The sequence below is a fragment of the Schistocerca americana genome, chromosome 7 (genome assembly GCF_021461395.2).
Source record: "Schistocerca americana isolate TAMUIC-IGC-003095 chromosome 7, iqSchAmer2.1, whole genome shotgun sequence".
Classification (NCBI taxonomy): Eukaryota; Metazoa; Arthropoda; class Insecta; order Orthoptera; family Acrididae; genus Schistocerca; species Schistocerca americana.
In genome coordinates, this window is record NC_060125.1 from 510502407 (window position 1) to 510521474 (window position 19068).

The 19068-nt window shown below is 43.9% G+C and overlaps 1 long non-coding RNA gene across 1 annotated transcript in view; it reads left to right on the plus strand.

Annotated features, from left to right (window-relative positions):
- The first annotated feature begins 17086 nt into the window (after window positions 1–17086).
- Window positions 17087–19068, plus strand: part of LOC124621926 — a 1198997-nt gene continuing 1197015 nt past the window's right edge. Inside the window, exon 1 of the long non-coding RNA XR_006980587.1 lies at window positions 17087–17339. This is a non-coding gene — a long non-coding RNA (uncharacterized LOC124621926). The remainder of the gene's footprint in view (window positions 17340–19068) is intronic.

Sequence of the window (19068 nt, forward strand, 5' to 3'; positions counted from 1 at the left end):
AATAAAAGGATCGACAAAACTTAACTTAGAATTTTTAATGGTGTCGCAAGTGAAGGGCGACATGCAACGTAAATGCGAGTTCTTTGCTATACAGTTCATGCAAGTTTGACACACAGTTCGCGGATCACTAATAACAGCTATCGTAGCGTTCTCTGCTAGGCCTGTTCGTCTACTGCCCGAATACTGAGCCGATACTGAGCGGCAGAGGTTGGCAGGTGCGGCGCTTATACTCTCTTCTAGAGGCCGCTCCTGTCGTGGTGCGGTCCTAGTCAGCGCACCATTGGCCGCCGCCGTCTCATCGCCTTCTCTTTTCTTGCTTTCTTCAGCTTCGTTCGGGCGCTTGGGGTTACGCAGAGCTCAGATGACATCCAGTGACTAGTCCACGTTGCAAGTCACTGAGAGCACACGTGACCGACTCATTCTGCTGTTACTGCTGCTCTGCAGACAACATACTAACCCTCGCCCCCTTTTATGCTGGCGGGTCCGCCTCTTGTGACATGTGAATGAAAGTAATCCTGGCATGGGACACCACAACGAAAGTTAACCCGTGGTGCTGACTATATAAAATGATTGTGAATGTAGTAAAATTTACTAACAACATTTATTTTTTAAAAGAAAAACAGGTCTAAATTATAGTTATTGATTGAATACAGTATACAACTAACAGTTGGGTTAAGAGAACAATGGACAAGGATCCTGGGTAGCAAAGTGAGTCAAGTACTCTGGCCCTAAAAATGTGGACAACCCAATCTCAGTTGATCTGACGCTGAGCAGACTTTGAATGATAATCTACAGAAGTCTATATAGGTGCAGCTGAGAGAAAGTGGCGATTGAGATCTGTACAACCTGACAAGGCCGGAGCAGCATCACATTACCCTGTTTGCTTCGTGCAGCGATGTAATTTGCAGCTGGCGAGATGTCTGCGGTGGAGTTGAGGCGTAAGGCAACACCTTGAATCGATCGCAGCCGTGAAAGAAATGGAAAATCTCACGGTCTAGCGATCAGGCAGATGGATCGCAATTTACTGTCTACCAGAGCCTTGAAATCACGTTAGAGTTCAGTGTGTGACACACCCGTTCGCTGGTCATAGCAAGGACCAACTGGGCTCACTTATACGACAGAGCACACAAGGATACCAAACGTCAAGACTGGTAAACCAAAAACGAATAAATGTGCCCTCGGCAAATGAATAGCCCGAGACGTTTGAAGTCACACTGTCGGCAGAGTAAGAACTTCACCATAGGCTCTCCAGCCTAACTACTTGCAAGTGAAGTCAGTCTCAGGACAGGTCCCAAGCACCAACCACACATGCCAGAGCTTGGAACAGAGAATCCATTTCAGACCGAAGTCCAGAACCCGAGTGCCTCTCACTTCTCCAGATAAAAAGATTCCGTTTTCCCGCAAAGGGCACGAACGACACCGCCTTCTCCCCGTCTTGAGCCAATCGCCTCTCCTACACAACAGTACAAACTCATGTCCAACCAGGGCAAGAGTTCAAAAACCTGCGTCTCTGGAAAAAAAAGGAACCGCCAATTTCTGGCTTTTTTAAGTTTTCGTGGAGGGAGAAGATGTTTTTCTCTGAAGCTGCATCACTTCCCACGGCAACAAGTAAACAGATACAATCTTAAAGATCTTTATCTAAATCTCCTGTGCCTTGGAGCAGTCCTAGCTATGAGGTGTAATAAAGATTCTATCTCTAAATGTTTCTTAGATGCTGGAGTTTTTTATACAACCGAGGTGGCCGATGAAGTGAGCCACAGACCTATTTGGAGTGCCGCCGAACAAGAAACCTTGTGAATTTTTATTACGCGTGACTCTGCACATTATGCCTGGTTTACGAATCCACTGTGTAGAAGCGTCCCTTCAGTCCGTTGCCCCCAGCCCAGCCTTCGGCTGGCACCAATGCAGGTACAGCGGCATTGTCCTGCTGGAGACCTGTCTCAAGTATGGGCTGCTCTGTCTGGCCTGTACGGCTGTGGGCCTGTCTGGCAAGATTTATTGAGAGATGGGCTAGCCACCAATTGCATTCAACTTGCAACATGCCGTTCTATGAACTAAGAACCATAATAATACCTCATTCTTTTAGTGCCCTACTAGGCTCCATCAACATCTGCTCAGGCCGTTAACTTTCTAGAGTCTCGCTGAAGGTGCATAAGGTTGTAAAAAAATCTTTAATAATTTTCCACATACGAAAATAGGTGAGAGAGTAACTTGCCCTCTCTCATGGTGACGAACTCCGCGTTACAAAGAGTGTCCAGAGGCTTTAGATTAGATAGTGCAGTTGAACAGCTAGCAGCCGAGTACAGGCGACTGCATATACTGGACAAAAAAGTCGGTCACCGAGCTTTCAGACGCATTTTAGTAATCAGAACGGAAGGTCCTATTCTCTATTAAAGCTGTGAAAATGGTGAGAACTGTCATTAATAATGCTGAGTATTTTATTGAGTACAGTAATGGCTCGCGATGTACTTAAAGGAAGATCTCTACTAAGATACAAATTTTGCTCCTACATTAAAAGTTCTTACAGAGAACCAGAAGTTTCAAGCTTTAAGCGATATTCTTAATGTACAGGGCGGACAGAAACAGTCTGAGCGCTTTTAAGGGAGTTGCAGGGTAGGTTGTTCTGAGAAACAACTGTTATGAAGAAAGAAATTGATGCGTTGCTCTATTTCCGAGTAGCTGGCGTTTAAGTTAGTCAATCAGGCCGTTGCACGGGCAAATTCAAGCGGCCCGCCAGATACAATAAGTGTTAGCAAGGTATTTAGAAAAGGATGTCGGCCATTCCAAAAAGAGGAGGTAGGCCTTCCTGGCTGCCGCGAGACTACCCGACCAGGGCCTTGCATGAGGAATCAGGGATCCCCATGGTAAGGGGTCGCATAAAACAAACTGCCCGACGGTTCTGTGAAACGTCGCGACAGTCTAACAATCGGCTAGTTTCAAGTCTGGGAAACCAGCAGCACTGGCGACGGACCACCAGCTGGCCTGACCTGTTTCGGCAGTGAGCTGGGCTCGAAACACACAAGTCAATGCTCACGACGCAGAGACGACAAATAAAACAGCTAGGTGAACACAAATACTTCCGCGCCTTCACATCACTTCGAGGACTCATAGCTGTGCACTGGACGCAACACGGAAGTCGTAGTGGGCATGTAAATAAAATAACTTTTTTCGTGTCAATCAAGAGGAAGGGTCGCCGTAGTTACGCTGTGTTACAAAATATTAATATTGTTCGAAATATGACAACTTTATTTAATACGGTTTACTCAAAGATGAGGACTTGCAACGTGAATCGATAGTTCGATGCAACAAGCAGAGGGAGTGAATATGAAAATTGCACGTGTGTGTTCAGTTTATTTTGGGTCTGAAAATTATGAACGAGATTTCAGAACCAAACTTTCAGGGTTACCTTCAAGGAAGAAGCTACCATCCACAGCATTCCCCAGCGCAGACATTCCAAACTGGAATGGAGAAGAGATTACAGAAAGCACAGATGAAAACGGAAAGATAAGAAGTCAGCGCATAAATAATACTCAAAATAGTTTTGACTCAAAAATTACCTTAAAATAAATTGATTCGCATAAATTTAATGCTCTTTTCACGTGGTGTGAATTGCTCTACAGCAGTCAGTGACTTGCTATATAGTGCAAGAAATAAATAAACTATGTTGCTCTGGTTTATTAGCTTTTGCTCCCGGATACTTTTCGCGTCCTGCTCTAAGACCTTAATAATAGCAACATCAGTGACACTGGCTGTGCCGCTAAGTTGATAAGGGCTGTGCCTCACATGCCAACAGTTGAGAGACCGATACCAGTCGAGCACTCGATATTTTATCTTTAAATTCTATGGAAGTAAGCTATTGCGGCGATTTATATCACTGACTTTTATTGCTTTTGTCTATTATTTATTTGCTTAACAATGCGAAATAACGTATTTGTACAGTACTTAGTAAATAATTCCAGGAATAATAAAAGGAAAGTCATCCCTTAGAGATCTAGAAGTCGTACACGACACTGCGAAGCCAGAAGCTTGCAAAAATGAGCTTTGACGACTTTAGAAACAGTGTCATCGAAAAAGAAGGAAGTCGGCCGGAACCCAGCTAGTGATCCCGCTCATGAGGTCAGTGAAGCAGTGAATAAGGATCTAGAAATTAAGGAACTGAGGGCCAAGACTGAACTTTTAACAAAATTAAATGCACAGACAGATGCAGCATCAAAGGAATGTGATGTAGTTTTGTAAAATGAAACAAATGGTCTCAACCGCCTTCTTTCGTTAAAGCGGACAAAAAGGTTGTGTGGCACAAAATAAAAAACTAAATTACGCAGAAGTATGAGCAATGCGTTGTCAAAATATTTTACACCGCCGCAAGTACTTTGTCTGTTGCACGAAAGCAGTAAAGTGGAATTCAGAGGACATTGTCCATGCACATACTTCAACAGCTCAATCGCAAAAGCATATGCTTGTTTGCGAAACCAAAAAATACCTTTGGTGTGCAACGCAACACTTCAGAAATGGACGAAGGCATTTAAATGCAGGCCGGGTATTCTCGAAAATACTCTATTTGTATTGAACGCTAAGCCAAACACGTCTACTACTTTATAGAGACTAGCAGTTTTATCATCTGGCGAAATGAATGTTGATGTTTGCATATTTACGATTCGTCCACATTCTAGCGTTCAGGTTTACATGATGCATGGATTGTGTAAGCAGTGGAAGCTACCAGTTTATTATAACTTCGACACAATGACGACCATATTTTGCTTCAGAGTATCATTAAAGCTGTTGAGGAATCGGGAATAAATGTTGTAGCTCTGACGAGTGGTACGGGTGGAAAAATTACGGGGTGTATCAGAAAGAACTATCCGATTTTAAAAAATATCAAAACTGTTATGTTATATGAGAATGCAGGCTTTCTCGGCGGATCTCGATGATAAAATCTTCTCGGGTTAACAGCTGAGTCAATGCGTTGTCATCCAGCAACGTTTCAGCAAGTTTCTTACTTGCCATCTTCAGGCGAAGTGTCGGGTTCATGTCTCGTCCGGATCTTTATAGCCGCTGGACCAAGGGCTTCTCTGTATCCTCGGCGCCGGTCGGGCCAATCAGGCTCGAGCGGGATCGCCGCACATGGTTCGCTGACGGTAGAAGGACGGGAGAAAAAATTCACCACCCACTGTAAGATGGCTTGTGGATTTGTGGAGTACTAGGCCCGAATCTATTGGCCGGTGCGGAGGGGGGAGGGGAGGGGGGAGAACCGGGGTACCTGGCCTGGGCGGAAATTTCAGGGGGCGCCAAATTCATGTTCTTGAAGAAAAAAAACTTGTTTCACAAAGCACCTAGCATCCAACGCATGGTGGTCTACCGATTATTCACACGAATATTTCTGAACACATTCTAAGTTGATTTCTGGACGAATCATAAGTTGATGTTTGAATGCGAGCGTAGTGTACGTGACGTCTCTCTCAGGAGAATCCCCGTCAGATCTAGAAATAATAGACTTTCCCACAGTCAAAAGGGGACGTGGTTATAAGATCTGAGCCGAATAAACCCGAAAGGGTGAATGCCAACCGCTGTTTATTTATGTGTTCGACGGGGTGTGCGAATGATCAGCTTTGTTATAACTGTTAGCGAATTCCATAGATTCAGACTATCAAGTTTTTGCCCCGGTGCGGAAATATATATATCGTTGATCCGGGCCTGTGGAGTAGTAGTTGTAGTGCAGTTGTAAGGAATGTGTCAGAACTCTCCATTACATTGCAAACAATGTAGCCTACTTAACGCCATTCTTTGCATTGTGTAAGCACTCAGATACTGATAGTGACAATCTGAAGGCGAAACATGAGAGTGCGATTCTAAGCATTTTTTGTGAGACGAGGTCTGTCTGCGAGAATGTAAGGAGCGTGTCACAACTCTCCATTACATTGAAAACAGTATCGCCAACTTAACGCTATTCTTTGTATTGTGTAAGCACTCACATATCGATAGTAATAATCTGAGGGCACAACATGGGAGCGCGATTCTAGACATAGTGTGACAAGTCTTCTGTCTCCGAGCCCTCGACCGACATTACTACTTCCACTCTCGCAGACAGACCTCGTTATCTTTCTGCAAAACGTCTTGAGAACCCCATTCTTTGTGTTTTGGTGCTTTAACTGTTCATATGTTGTGTTGTTGAAACAGGGTTGAAGAATCCATAACGAGTTTGTGAAAGGAACGTGGAGGACCACCTCAAAGCTAGAGCCAGACTGGTCTGAGTGCCAGACAGGTAGTGGTTAACACGACTATGGATTCGGTCAATGTTTTATGGATACTGATTGGCTTGTTATTATGTATTTCAGCTTTCCTCGCATTTAAGAGCGCAAGCACATGATCAGGGGCTAGGTATTATCTTCTGCGTATTGTGGTGGAAGATATTCTGATTTGATATGGCTTGATTTGTTAATTTTTCCGAGAAATGCCTGTACTCTAATTCACACTCTTTAAAATAAAATAAGAAGTCAAAAGTAAAGCGGAACAAAGACTTCTTTTAATCGAGGTTTTATGTTCGTGGACCCAAACATAACGAAAATAATTAAGATTTTTCCTTCCGATATGCTAACTTTGGCATCCGTGGATGTGGTAACTAAATGCAGTTGATATAGATTTCAGAAGTGAGTTTACTCTAACATAAACGGCAATAGGTTAAAGAGTTTTGGTTGGTCCCTCTACTATGAATCACTGAAGCCTCAATTTATAATTACATTTTCGTACATTTCTGTCAGAATTGATTAAGAGTTATGCCGTTATAGTTACCTGTTTCTGTTTATTAAATACTTCGCTATTCTAGGATTTTATTTCGGCAGCTGGGACGCGCAATATCTGTGGAGTAATGTTTTCTTTTTGAAAATAGTATGAAGAAACATGGCGGTATCTCTTACATTGGTGTGTGTGTGTGTGTGTGTGTGTGTGTGTGTGTGTGTGTGTGTGTGTGTGATCAAACACTGGATCTCTCACCGAAGAACGTGTCTGTGATAAGTGGATTTATATAACAGTGCATCACCCAAAGGGCTTCCAAGAAAACTGGTAGTCTTTTATCAAGGTGAAAATTCGTTTTGAAAGGATGAATTACACTTCCTTGGATCAATCTTTCTATTTTATTCAACAAGATTCTACGTAAAGGGAAGCTGTATACCAGCTCCTATACTCCGCAGATCATTATAAGCAGTGACCCATAGGGTGTTTGTTCACATAATGTAGAGCAAAGGTTTGTTTCTGTTCCAGACGAAAATATAAGATTTCTTTCGCGTGATATGTGTACCTGTCTTCAATAGTAAAAAGTTTCCCACTGGTTGAAAATTTGGTAACGCCATCAGAAATGCATTTTAGTACACTTCATGTGTATTAACTTAAACATTTTGTCTCGTAAATAAGAGTAAAATGAATGCATAACACACTCCTTTTGCAGCTCACTGACGCCGGTACCAACTTTGCACACTGAACAGCTTGCGAATTTGCACGAGATGAATGACGTACAAGATTACGCGAGTTTTCTCGTGGCATGTGGCAGCTCTTTTCGGCGCCTCCACGTGTTCCTGTCGAAGTGTCAGTCCTAAAGTTATTTTGAATAGAAATAGGAAAATTCGGAAAGAACATAGCGAGTACAAAAGACTACTACTATTTAACACGTAGCGATACATCGATATAACAGAAAGATAAAAGTTTCCATTGTTGCGCAAGCACAGTGAATCGGAAGATACACAGATTTTTAAGTCAACGTCTTCCAAACAGTTGGTTCCATATTACTGGAAATCATGATGGCGTGTTCCACTCTTGGTCATCTTCGTCTCCGGACTTAACACCGATGGATTTATGTTTATGGTTTACGTGAAAGATCTTGTGTATGCGCCGCTTTTGCTGAAGAGAATTCCAGAACTGAAAATGCGCAATTCCAATGCGCTCACGGTCGTAACTCCACACTTGCTTCAGAATGTGTGACGCTAAGGGGAATGTCTGTTAGATGATGTCCGAGCGACCAAGGAGATTCATACACATGGTCTAGTCTGCGACGGTACCTAACGGTTACTGCTGAGTGGTTGCCCTTCCCAAACAGCAGTCTATACCTGCAAACTAGCTGCGCCGTTACCTACAGTTACTCGTACTTTAGGTACATGGACTATGCGCGCCTCTGTTTAAAAATACGAGTAATAGCTCGATGTAGTCATAGGGAGAAGTCACGCACGTCAGTTCTCATGTCCTGCAGCTAATTCAGCGCAAATAATAACCTGTATCTGTCTGTGACGCTGCAGTCAAATAGTCTATGCACTGGCCAGAATGGGGAGTTAATAAAAACGACAGAAATACAAGATAAAGTTAAATGAATAATTTAATAAAAAGAGTTCTGTCCTAAAGTCTATAACTGCTGTAGACAATAAAGAATTATGTCGAATAATGTTTATTCGATATAGGACATCTGAAATAAACGGGATGTGGTCCTACGGTATTCTGTTAAAATACAGACAGAAATACCCTTACCAAATGCAGTGAAGTTACATTGAGAGCATTATGAGAGTGGCAGCAAAATCCCCAAAGTAAATGGTCACCAAAGAGACATAAAAACTAAGTCCCTTTCGTAATCACAACACACGAAATATTCACCAACTCAAAATAGTTCAGAGGTCAACACGATGATTCACAAACTGACACACGCGGTACAAAGAACAGTAATACATACTTTGTCTATCGTCAGTTTCTTAACACAAATGGAATTCGTTAGAGTCATGTTCTGGAGCACATTCGGATTTCTCGGAATATAAAGTCCCATCAGAAATGAAGGTACGGTAGGCGCCTTTCATCACCCAGAATCAAGCACGGATGCAACTGAATCATGCTATTTATCTCAGGCAGGTCTGTCTTCTTCAAGAACTCGACATAAAGTTTCCAGAAACGATCCCTTGAGCTCTTCACTCGGAAAGTCCTTGTCTCCACTTGATTCCCATATTGTTCTGCTGCTGTCTGCTTTTCCATTGGCTGGAGGCCATCCCCACCAAAAATACATCATGCTTCAGCTCTACAGATATGATCTGATTCAAGATGAAAACTTCCCAGACTGAAATAATACATTACAACAATATTTGTATAAAGAAATTTCACACATTTGGTCACACTCAGAACATTCAGAATAATTACAAATAACGGATTTTTCATAAATAAGCTATTATTCTTGCATAAGTGCGCTCACATTAAATGATGACGAATTGTCGTTTAATATTATTTAAGCCATTACTTATTCCTTCTTGACAGAAGCATCTTTCGCTTCTCTTTTCAATTGTGGTGTCTGCTAACATATGTGACTGTCCACTTCTAAAACAGCACAGTTTTTTTAATAGCACTTTCAATCACCATGTTAGTGAAATTACTGGCATAATAGCAAACTGTTCATTAAATGAAAAAAAAGTATGACAAAATATGAGATACTGATGCTGTGTTTATTTGCAGTGTAAATGTGGAGAACACGATGTTCTGACAAACATTTTGATAATGAGAAAGATATGAAAGACGTAATTAATCAAGAAATAAAACGGATACATAAACATAGCTTTCAGAGACGATGGTTACGGTGCAAAGCTATCATCTGGGATATTGTTCGTTGAAATCGTGTTAAGCGATTAAACGTTGTTAATTCAGAGGTTTATTCTCTGTGAAATATTAACTTGTGTAGTTCTAAAGGTGTTGAACCTGTTGTTGTGTCAATTGAATTGATGCACCTCATTTTTCAGGGATGGCTGATGTATTCAGATTTGCATTAATATTTGATTGTAAATTATTATAGACTCTTGAATAGCTGTAAGAAGCCATCTTTCAGGTTGTCTCAAAGCCCACCATTGCCTGGAAGCATAACCGGCCCCTTAAGCGATCGATACGCCGTCCAAGTTTCCCATATGGCATTTTCCCGACATCCAGTTCTTTGCTCACGCACGTGGCTCCCCCTGAGCAGCGGTGGCGGCCGGACCGGCCGCGTAGTTCTTTGGGCCCTGGGGCCGCCCAGCTTCACAAACTAATCCACCTTACCTTGTGCTAATTCTAGGCGGCCGATTAGCTCGCCGACATACACGTAACGTTTTAAGTCACATTTATGTGACCATCGCCTGTGTACGACGTCCATGCGCAATAATCACTCACAAACTGCACGTGCTATCACTAGCAGTGGAGGGTGTATAAACCGCGAGGGCTGGCGGTGGAAGGGGGGGGGGGGGGGGGAGGACGGGAAACAGTAAAGTCGTTCTCGTATTGTTGAAACGAAACGATTTACCTGATATCCGAGGGGGATCTTCATTGGCTTTTGAGCCAAGAGTCAGAAAGCAATTGCCAAATGGCTAAGTCTGTAAAATGTTCACGTGCCACTGTGATTAAAGTATACCGCGAATGGCAGAACGACGCTACCCAAAACTGGCGCTGAGGCAACTGTGAAACACCACGGGCCGTAATGAACGACGGCTGCGGAGATATGTGAGAGCGATTGTACGTGTAACTTTTGAGCAACTGACCGCCCAGGTGAACCATCGGGCTACCAACAGTGTCTCATCAACTACTGTTCAGCGAGCGTTGCTGCGTATGGTTCATGCAGTCACGCTGACAGCTATTCATCGGCGACGAAGGCTGAGATTTGTACGCCAGTGCCTCAAATTTGCGTCCACTGAGTGGCACCAAGCGGTTTTTTCAGACGAATCACGTATTATGCTCCATCAGACAGATGGCTGTTGGCATGTACTGCGTGAAATGTCTGAAAGCAAACAATCTGTGACAGTCATCTAGAGGGTCCAGGCCTGAGAGTATTCCCTGGGTGAACTGGTCATTGCGAAAGGCACAATGGATCAACCCAAGTATGCGTCAGTCCTTGGGGACCATCTCCACCCCCCCCCCTCCCCCTCCCCACTACCACATGCATTTAGTTTTTCCTCGACACGATGGCATCTACAGGCAGGACAATGTAACGTGACACACAGTTTGCAGTGTACGTGAGTGGTTCGAAGAGCACCAGGATTGGTTCACCGTACTCCCCTGGCCACCAAACTCGATTTAAATCCAATCGAGAACCTGTGGCACCATCTCAGTCGGGCTATTCGCGCCATGGATACACAACCGAGAAGCCTAGCTCAGCTGGACAGATAACTGAAGTTGGTATGGATCCACATCCCTGTCGATACCTTCCAGAACCTCTCTGACTCTCTTCCTGAACGTCTCGCAGCAGTCCGCGCTTTTGACAGGTAGCCACATTAATGTGACTGAACAGTGCAGAACACCCACAAAGCACGTCAAAAAATTGTGTTTTTAACTTTGACTCGCTATGGCATTCATATCGGTGTATAGCTATGCATAAATAGTTACCGAGCAAGGTGGTGCAGTGGTTAGCACACTGGACTCGCATTTGGGAGGACGACGGCCCAAACCCGCATCCGGCCATCCTGATTTGGGTTTTCCGTGATTTTCCTAAATTGCTTCAGAAAACGCCGGGATGGTTCCAGTGAAAGGGAACGGCCGACTTCCATCCCATCCTTCAGTAATCCAGTGGGACCGATAACCTCACTGTTTGGTCCCCTCCGCCAAAACAACCAACGAACCATAAACAGTTACAGCCGTTTGTAATCGGTTTATTATTTTTGAATTGGCCCGTACAGTTGCAGAGTTATTATTATTATTATTTTATTATTATTGTTATACTCCTTTAACTTCCACCATAGAGCCAGTTTTGTGTGCATGTGCACTCACATGAACACACACACACACACACACACACACACACAAAGACAAACGAACGTGCGAGTGTTGTAGACAGAATATACAGTACGATCATTCTAAATGCAAAGCTTATAGAACACTTTCATCTAGTCCACTGTCTATAAGTTAGACTTAGCTGCGGATACCAGCGGCAACAATGAACTTGTACATTGCGTTGAAAATTCTGTGAGTATGTGTCATTTACCAAGCATCACACCGGTTGGCAAGAGTTGACCGATTTTCACAAGTTCTTGTAAAGAGATTGTGGTACTTCCATGTAGATTGGGATACCCAAAGAAAATGTAATATTTATTCTCTTCTTCTCCATAGGAACACAATGTTGTCTTCTTTACGATGTACGGCTGTGGAAATGTTTGCACAGACATAACTTGGTTAGATTTGAGTCTGCCCATTAGAGAGGCGAGGTACCCATCGTTGAATTTGTATGGAGTTCGTAGAATAGGTACCGACTCGTGGATTATTAGGTACTCCTCGCCGTTTCTGTTTTCTTGTTTCTTGTTTCCAGTCTTCTATCATCACTCTGTATTGTCAGTATCATCATCATCTTGAATAGTTTCCAGCTCAAGGCTGGGTCTTTTTGGAACATACCGGTCGCCATCTAGTCCTGTTTTCCCACTACCTTTATGTCTTCAGTCTGGTCCAGTCCTCGCCTTTTTTTCAACAAACTCCTCCATACATTTCTGCCATCCATCCCTTGGTCTCCTTCTTGGTCGTTTCCTCCGCATCTCCATTTCATTTATCTTCTTCGATTGCTGATTGTTGGATGCATATTGGTTCCTTTACCTTTTTTCTGTTTTATTTTGTTTATTATCAGCCATTCAATAGGTTTCGATGCAACAGGTCCTGTCGACATGTAATGTATAGTTAATAGTACAGCTTTATGAGTACTTAAAAGTTCGAATAAGTCGAGAACAATGCAAATTACTAGTACAATTTTTAACACCTATATGTAGGTTACTGGGACACTCGTTTACACACAGATTAATGCATAATTACAATGGTATACTAGTTACATATTTTTACTAAGTAGTGTAGAATACTAGTACGCTTATTTATATGTATATACACGCATAGTAATAATTTCATGATTATTTGATACGATTTCACTGGTAAGTACAATTACTCAAACAACAATTCCTGAAAATCACTCTCCATAAATTCATCAGTTGAGTAAAATTCATGGGCTTTTAACCAAGTTTCTAAAACGTATACTTGTGTAAGGGAGTCAAGTGGGCTGTTTCTTGGCAATTTTTTAACAATTTGACGCTCATGTGTTTATGGATGTTGAGTTTGTGTGTGTGTTTGTGTGAGAAAATCTCAAGTATCATAAAGGTATCATGTGGCTATTTGTCGTATTGTGCAAATTAACATTACTTTTTAGCGTAATTTTGGTCAAAGTTTCTTTGTCATAAATTAGAGAGCTATAGATGTAAAGGTTGGAGAATGTCATTCTGTTTCGTGATCTGAACTGAGTTCTGAAAGTCTCTCTGGAATGCAAACCTATATGACATCTAACTGCTTTCTTCTCCCATTGAGAAATGTACGAGTGAATTGACTCTGAAGAATTTCCCTCATAACAGTATTCCACATTGCAGATGTGAGTGGAAGAATGTATAACAAGAACATAATAGCAGATAATTACTAACATATTGTCTTAATTTGCGTAACAAGAGTAATCCAACTACTAGTTTGCTGATTATTTGTCCACTCCACGACAGTCTTTCAGCCTTCACAAGTCCAAGTACTTCCACATTCATATTCTCAGACTTCATTACTCTGAGACTGAAACAAAGTTCTACCGTTTTTATTTTGTTGATGGACAGCTGGTTTATCAGACATAGTTAATATCTCCTCTCAGTTGTTACTCTTCTGTAGTTTCGAACACTTCGTAAGCTTCGCCTGTTTTTCAAAATGGTTCAAATGGCTCTGAGCACTATGGGACTTAACTTCTGTGTTCATCAGTCCCCTAGAACTTAGAACTACTTAAACCGAACTAACCTAAGGACATCACACACAGCCATGCCCGAGGCAGGATTCGAACCTGCGACCGTAGCGGTCGCGCGGTTCCAGACTGAAGCGCCTAGAACCGCTCGGCCACCCCTGCCGGCTCGCCTGTTTTTATCAGTGTGTTATTATCGTCGTAGAGTACATTCTCACCTCGTATATGACTTGAGAAACCTTTTGTATAAACAATGAAGAGATAGAGTCCTGTGGTACTTCACGTTTTATTTTCAGCATTTGTGATTCTGACTATTTGCATACACTTACTGTAGGCTGTCAGACAGATAGGTTCTAAATAAGCGTAATGACTTATCTTTTATTCCACAGTGACCTAATTTTATTAATACAATATTTATGGAATTCTCCGTCAGTTCTTGGAGGAACATAGAAATATTAAAAACTTGAACACACAGTTGTCATGTTCCACAATAAAAGCTGTTCGTAACGAACTATTAAATAAACATATTGTGGAACTTCAATACTTTATTAATATAACAGCATGTGGCACCGAGTGAAAGGATTTGCTCAAGTGTGTAAGCGTAGCATTTATAGTTAACTCACTTCAACTCCATGACATACATAATATCTAGCAGAGTTTCTATTTCAAACATCTCTCATTTATTTTTCAGTCTGAGCTGCTCATTTTTTAAATACACGACTTGTTTCGATCTCTGTGTATCATCTTTAGATCTATGTAGTTGCGTTAGCAACACGTCGTGTATGTGTCAACAGCTCATATCAGAGTGGAGCACTCTGACACGAGGTTTGATCCAGACATGACGTGTCGCTGCCGGCCGGAGTGGCCGAGCGGTTCTAGGCGCTTCAGTCTGGAACCGCGCGACCGCTACGGTCGCAGGTTCGAATCGTGCCTCGGGCATGGATGTGTGTGATGTCCTTAGGATAGTTAGGTTTAAGTAGTTCTAAGTTCTAGGGGACTGATGACCTCAGCTGTTAAGTCCCATAGTGCTCAGAGCCATCTGAACATGATGGAGAGAGATCGAAACATGTCACGTATTGAAAAAAAAATATGGGACCGAGACTGAAGAATAAATCAGAAGTGTTTAAATATTAATACAGTTGCTGTTCTCTAACGAAGAGTACTACGGCTGTGATGAAATTTCCTATTATTTTTACTGCTGACGGATCCGATCTGCAGCTACATACATATTGCGCAATCCACTGTACATGAGAAACGGAGGGTGCATTCCACTACTACTGTCATTTCCTTTTCTGTTCCACTTGTAAACAGAGCGAGGGAAACATGACACTGTATAAGCGTCCGTACGAGCCCTAATACCTCGTGTCTTATCTTTGCGATCCTTATGCGAAATGTATTTTGGCGGCATTAGAATCGTTCTGCAGTCAGCTTCAGATTTCGGTTCTCTGAATTTTCTCAGTAGTGTTCCTCGAAAAAAACGTCGCCTTGCCTGCAGGGATTTCCATTTGGATTCCCGAAGCATCTCCGCAAAACTTGCGTTTGCGAGGCTACAGGTTACAAGTCTAGAAGCCCGCCTCTGAAGCTGACCTGGTACGGATCCCAAACACTCGAGCCATACTCAAGAATTGATCTCACGAGCTACAAAGTCGTTTGAATTTACTAATCTGACACTTACAAAACAGTCATATATTTTGTGAAATGAAGTTGGAGGGGACAGAAAGGATAGGAAAGCGAAGGAAGTGTTGGTGTCATCTGCATCGGGACTTCATGTGGAATCAGCAGCGACGAGTGAAAATGTGTGCAGGACCAGGATTCGATCCTGGGATCTCCTGGTTACTGGGGAGTTGCGTTAATCACTGCGCCATCCGGACACGTGTTTATCGCAATTGTGCGGACTCCGACCAACGATTCCACCTAGCGCTACCAACCCGCGGTCTCCGTCCATGCCATCCATGTTCGCTTCCCGTTCCTTTCCTTTCTGCCCCCTCCACCTTCAACTTGCTAAATATATGACTGTTCTGCAAATAACGGATTAATGAATGCAAACAAGTCTGGTGCTGGTACAACCTGTTCTTGAGCATTGTTTCTTGAGGTTCCCGCAGGAGATCGAACGTAATTTTGCATCTCCACCGAAGATGGTAGATTCATTGCCCATTGCCGGCCGGTGTGGCCGTTCGGTTCTAGGCGCTTCAGTTAGGAACTGCGCGACCGCTACGGTCGCAGATTCGAATCCTGCCTCGGGCATGGATGTCTGTGATGTCCTTAGGCTAGTTAGGTTTAAGTAGTTCTAAGTTCTAGGGGACTGATCACCTCAGAATTCCCATAGTCGTAAGAGCCATTTTTTTGTTAAGTCCCATAGTGCTCAGAGTCATTTGAACCATCATTGCCCGTCGACGCGCATCAATTATATGAATGCGTAGTGTCTATTCTTTCGGACATATCCGGAAAAACACACACCACGCATTCATATAAGTCATATATTTGGTTGTGCATAGATATTTGTATTTTTTTTTTTTTTTATAGAATTCGAACATTTGAGATCGACCTGTAGCTACTAGGAAGGTATATTTCTCGTCTCTTTAACAGCTTGTACTTGGTGTAGAGATAGCGACAGCATACATGGATTGGAGGTTAATGTGCTTCCGGAAAGAGTGGGCCGGTGGGCGTGGAGCGCATTGCTCTCGAGCAGGTAAAAGTTGGGAAGTTCGTGGGAGCCGGGTGTGATGACCGCAGCGTTGCAGGCGGCCAGCTGTGCCATTCAGTGGTTTCCGAACCGGGGCAGCTATTCCCCCAGCGCCGCTCGCTCCCCCACTCCACGCGCCACCGGCGCCGCCGCTTCCCCCCTATCGGCGTCCCATTACCTCCGCGGTTGCGGTCGCGAAACGCGGTGTCATCCATCTCCGGTAGCTCGCGGCAGTGTAAATAAGTGGTAGAGGTAGTGAGAGGAGGGGGCAGCGAGAGAGAGAGAGAGGAAGCGGCCGCGGCGGCAGGGGGAGGGGGACGGCGCGTCTCGCACAATGGCAGGCGGCCGCTACGTCACACACGCGGCGGCCAGGTAAACCTTGCCTCCGAGACTGGTTTCAGTGCGCGAGCCGCTGCCGGCCGAGCGAGAGCGAGCTAGCGAACGAGCGAGCGAGCGGCGCGCGAACGACACAGGCGAGCCGCGACTGCGAGCGCGAGTGACGCCGCCGGCACCGCGACGGCGACGGCGACGGCGACGCCGAGGACGCGCGCCAGCGAGTGGGGGTGTGACGTCACGCCGGCGGCTGCGCCCCTGCCGGCGATGTTCGCGCGCGCGACAGTGCCGCGTCCCCGGTGAACCTGTTGCACTTTCCGCTGCGCTAGTGGGGGAGAATAGGGGGAGGAGGAGGAGGAGGGGGAGGAGGAAGAAGAAGAGTCGGCGGCCCAGTCGACGCCGCGTTCCCCTCGGCTATCGCTGAAGCTCTGATAACGGGACCGGAGCGTTCGCGTGATGTGCACCTGTGGCAGGAATGTGGCGCGGCGCCGGTGCGGTGCGATGTGAGTGCTTCTGCGACGCGACGACGACGGCGGAGATGGCGACGGCGGCGCGCGTGGCGTGATAGCGCGAGCCTGCAGGGCGCCGGGGCGCCTGCGCAGAGCCGGCCTCACGGTAAGCGTCGCGGCGCCCACATAATTGGTTCCGGAGGGTGGGGAGGGGCGGCCGCAGGTGGGAGTGGTCACCGGCGTGCCCGAGCCGCGGCCCTGCCAAGTGCTATTTGTCGCCACTCTCGATGCACTCGACCGTCCTCCGCACCATTATGCAACGCCTCGCTGCTCGCCGATTTTTGCCGCTAAAGTGACCAGCAACCACAATGATAAATGTGCTGCTCCGATTCCCCCACTATTCACAACCCTGATACGTGACGAGAATATTTCGTACCGACCAATAAAAAGTGAACCGCGGGACGCCGTCGCTGGAAGCCTTTGACATTGTGTACCCCAGTAATTAAACTTTTGGAGGATGAATATAAATACAGATAACTGCTACTAGTCAGTTTTGAAACATTTCTTTATTTCCATAAACTACTGCAAAAGTGTATATTTTTGTCTACAGCCGCAATTATTTTTTGCCTACTGGTTTCGGTGCACAGTATCATCCTCAGGGCATCCTATGATTAAAAAGTACAATTACATAGTTGGGACAGTAGCGCAAGAGCCGTTTACAAAAATATTAATCTTTATGACAGCAAACGCATGTTGTATGGTGAACAGGTAGCCTCTTACCGCTGGCACGCAGTCATCACGATTACTTCCCAAATAGATGTGTTAAACACTAAAAGAAAAGGTCATCGTTAAGCTTTAAATAAATCTAAACTGCGGCCAGCAGTGATAAGAGAACCCCTATGAACAAAGTTTATTTTATCTATTATTATTTTTTACCTCTTAAAAACAGTTACAATGTAAAAAGTACCTAAAAATAGCATAAAATTTGAAAATAACAAATTACATAACAAAATAGTCCCCACTGTAATAAAAGATTAAAAGAAAAATCGCAGATATGTTTAGTCAAGTTTACATTATATTGAGTTTTCGAGCCTTTTTACCACCATACACAGTTTATGAGTCTTTTCAGCCTCATATTCACACGAGGCTGCACACTAATTTCCGTAGTGTGAAACTGACTACTGGCTTGCGGCACTATGGATGGTACAGTAAATAACCACATGGCAGCTGCCATTCTCATTGTCTGTTGACTGTAAACATCATTTGTGCTGCACATTCCGAACACTCGCGGTTTTATGGTAACTATCAATATGTTTATAGTGAAAAGTGATTCATTTTGTTGCCAACAGCCAATAAAATGGAAACTACCAGGTGGATATTAACTACACTAGTGCCCATGCTGCAGTATGCCAGCACCCAGCTTCACACTTTGGAAATTAATATGCAACCCCATCTAAAGATGAAACTGCAAAGACTCAAAAACCAGTTTAGGAAAACAAACAAATATTTCAAAAGTGATTAGTAGCGGTCTTCTGTATTTATAGTCAATTAATACACAGTCACGCGGTCTACGATGTCCATCATTTCAAAATGAACTCTTTCGTATTTCTAAGTGCAAATTTCAGTAATTAATGACAATGACCTTCGCACTGCACTTTTCGAAGAATCACACACCACCTGCAGGTGGACTGTTTTAAATTAATAAACAAAGAAGAGAGGGAGATTAAGGTTTAACTTTCCGTCCATTACGAGGTCGTTAGAGACGAAGCACAAGCAATGTTTTGAAAGGATATCGATCCTGTCTTCTCCAAGGAACCATCCGGCACTAGCTTTAAGAGATTGGGCAATCATACTAATTCTGGGTCACAAAAACTTTTCATCCTCAGACTACCGGG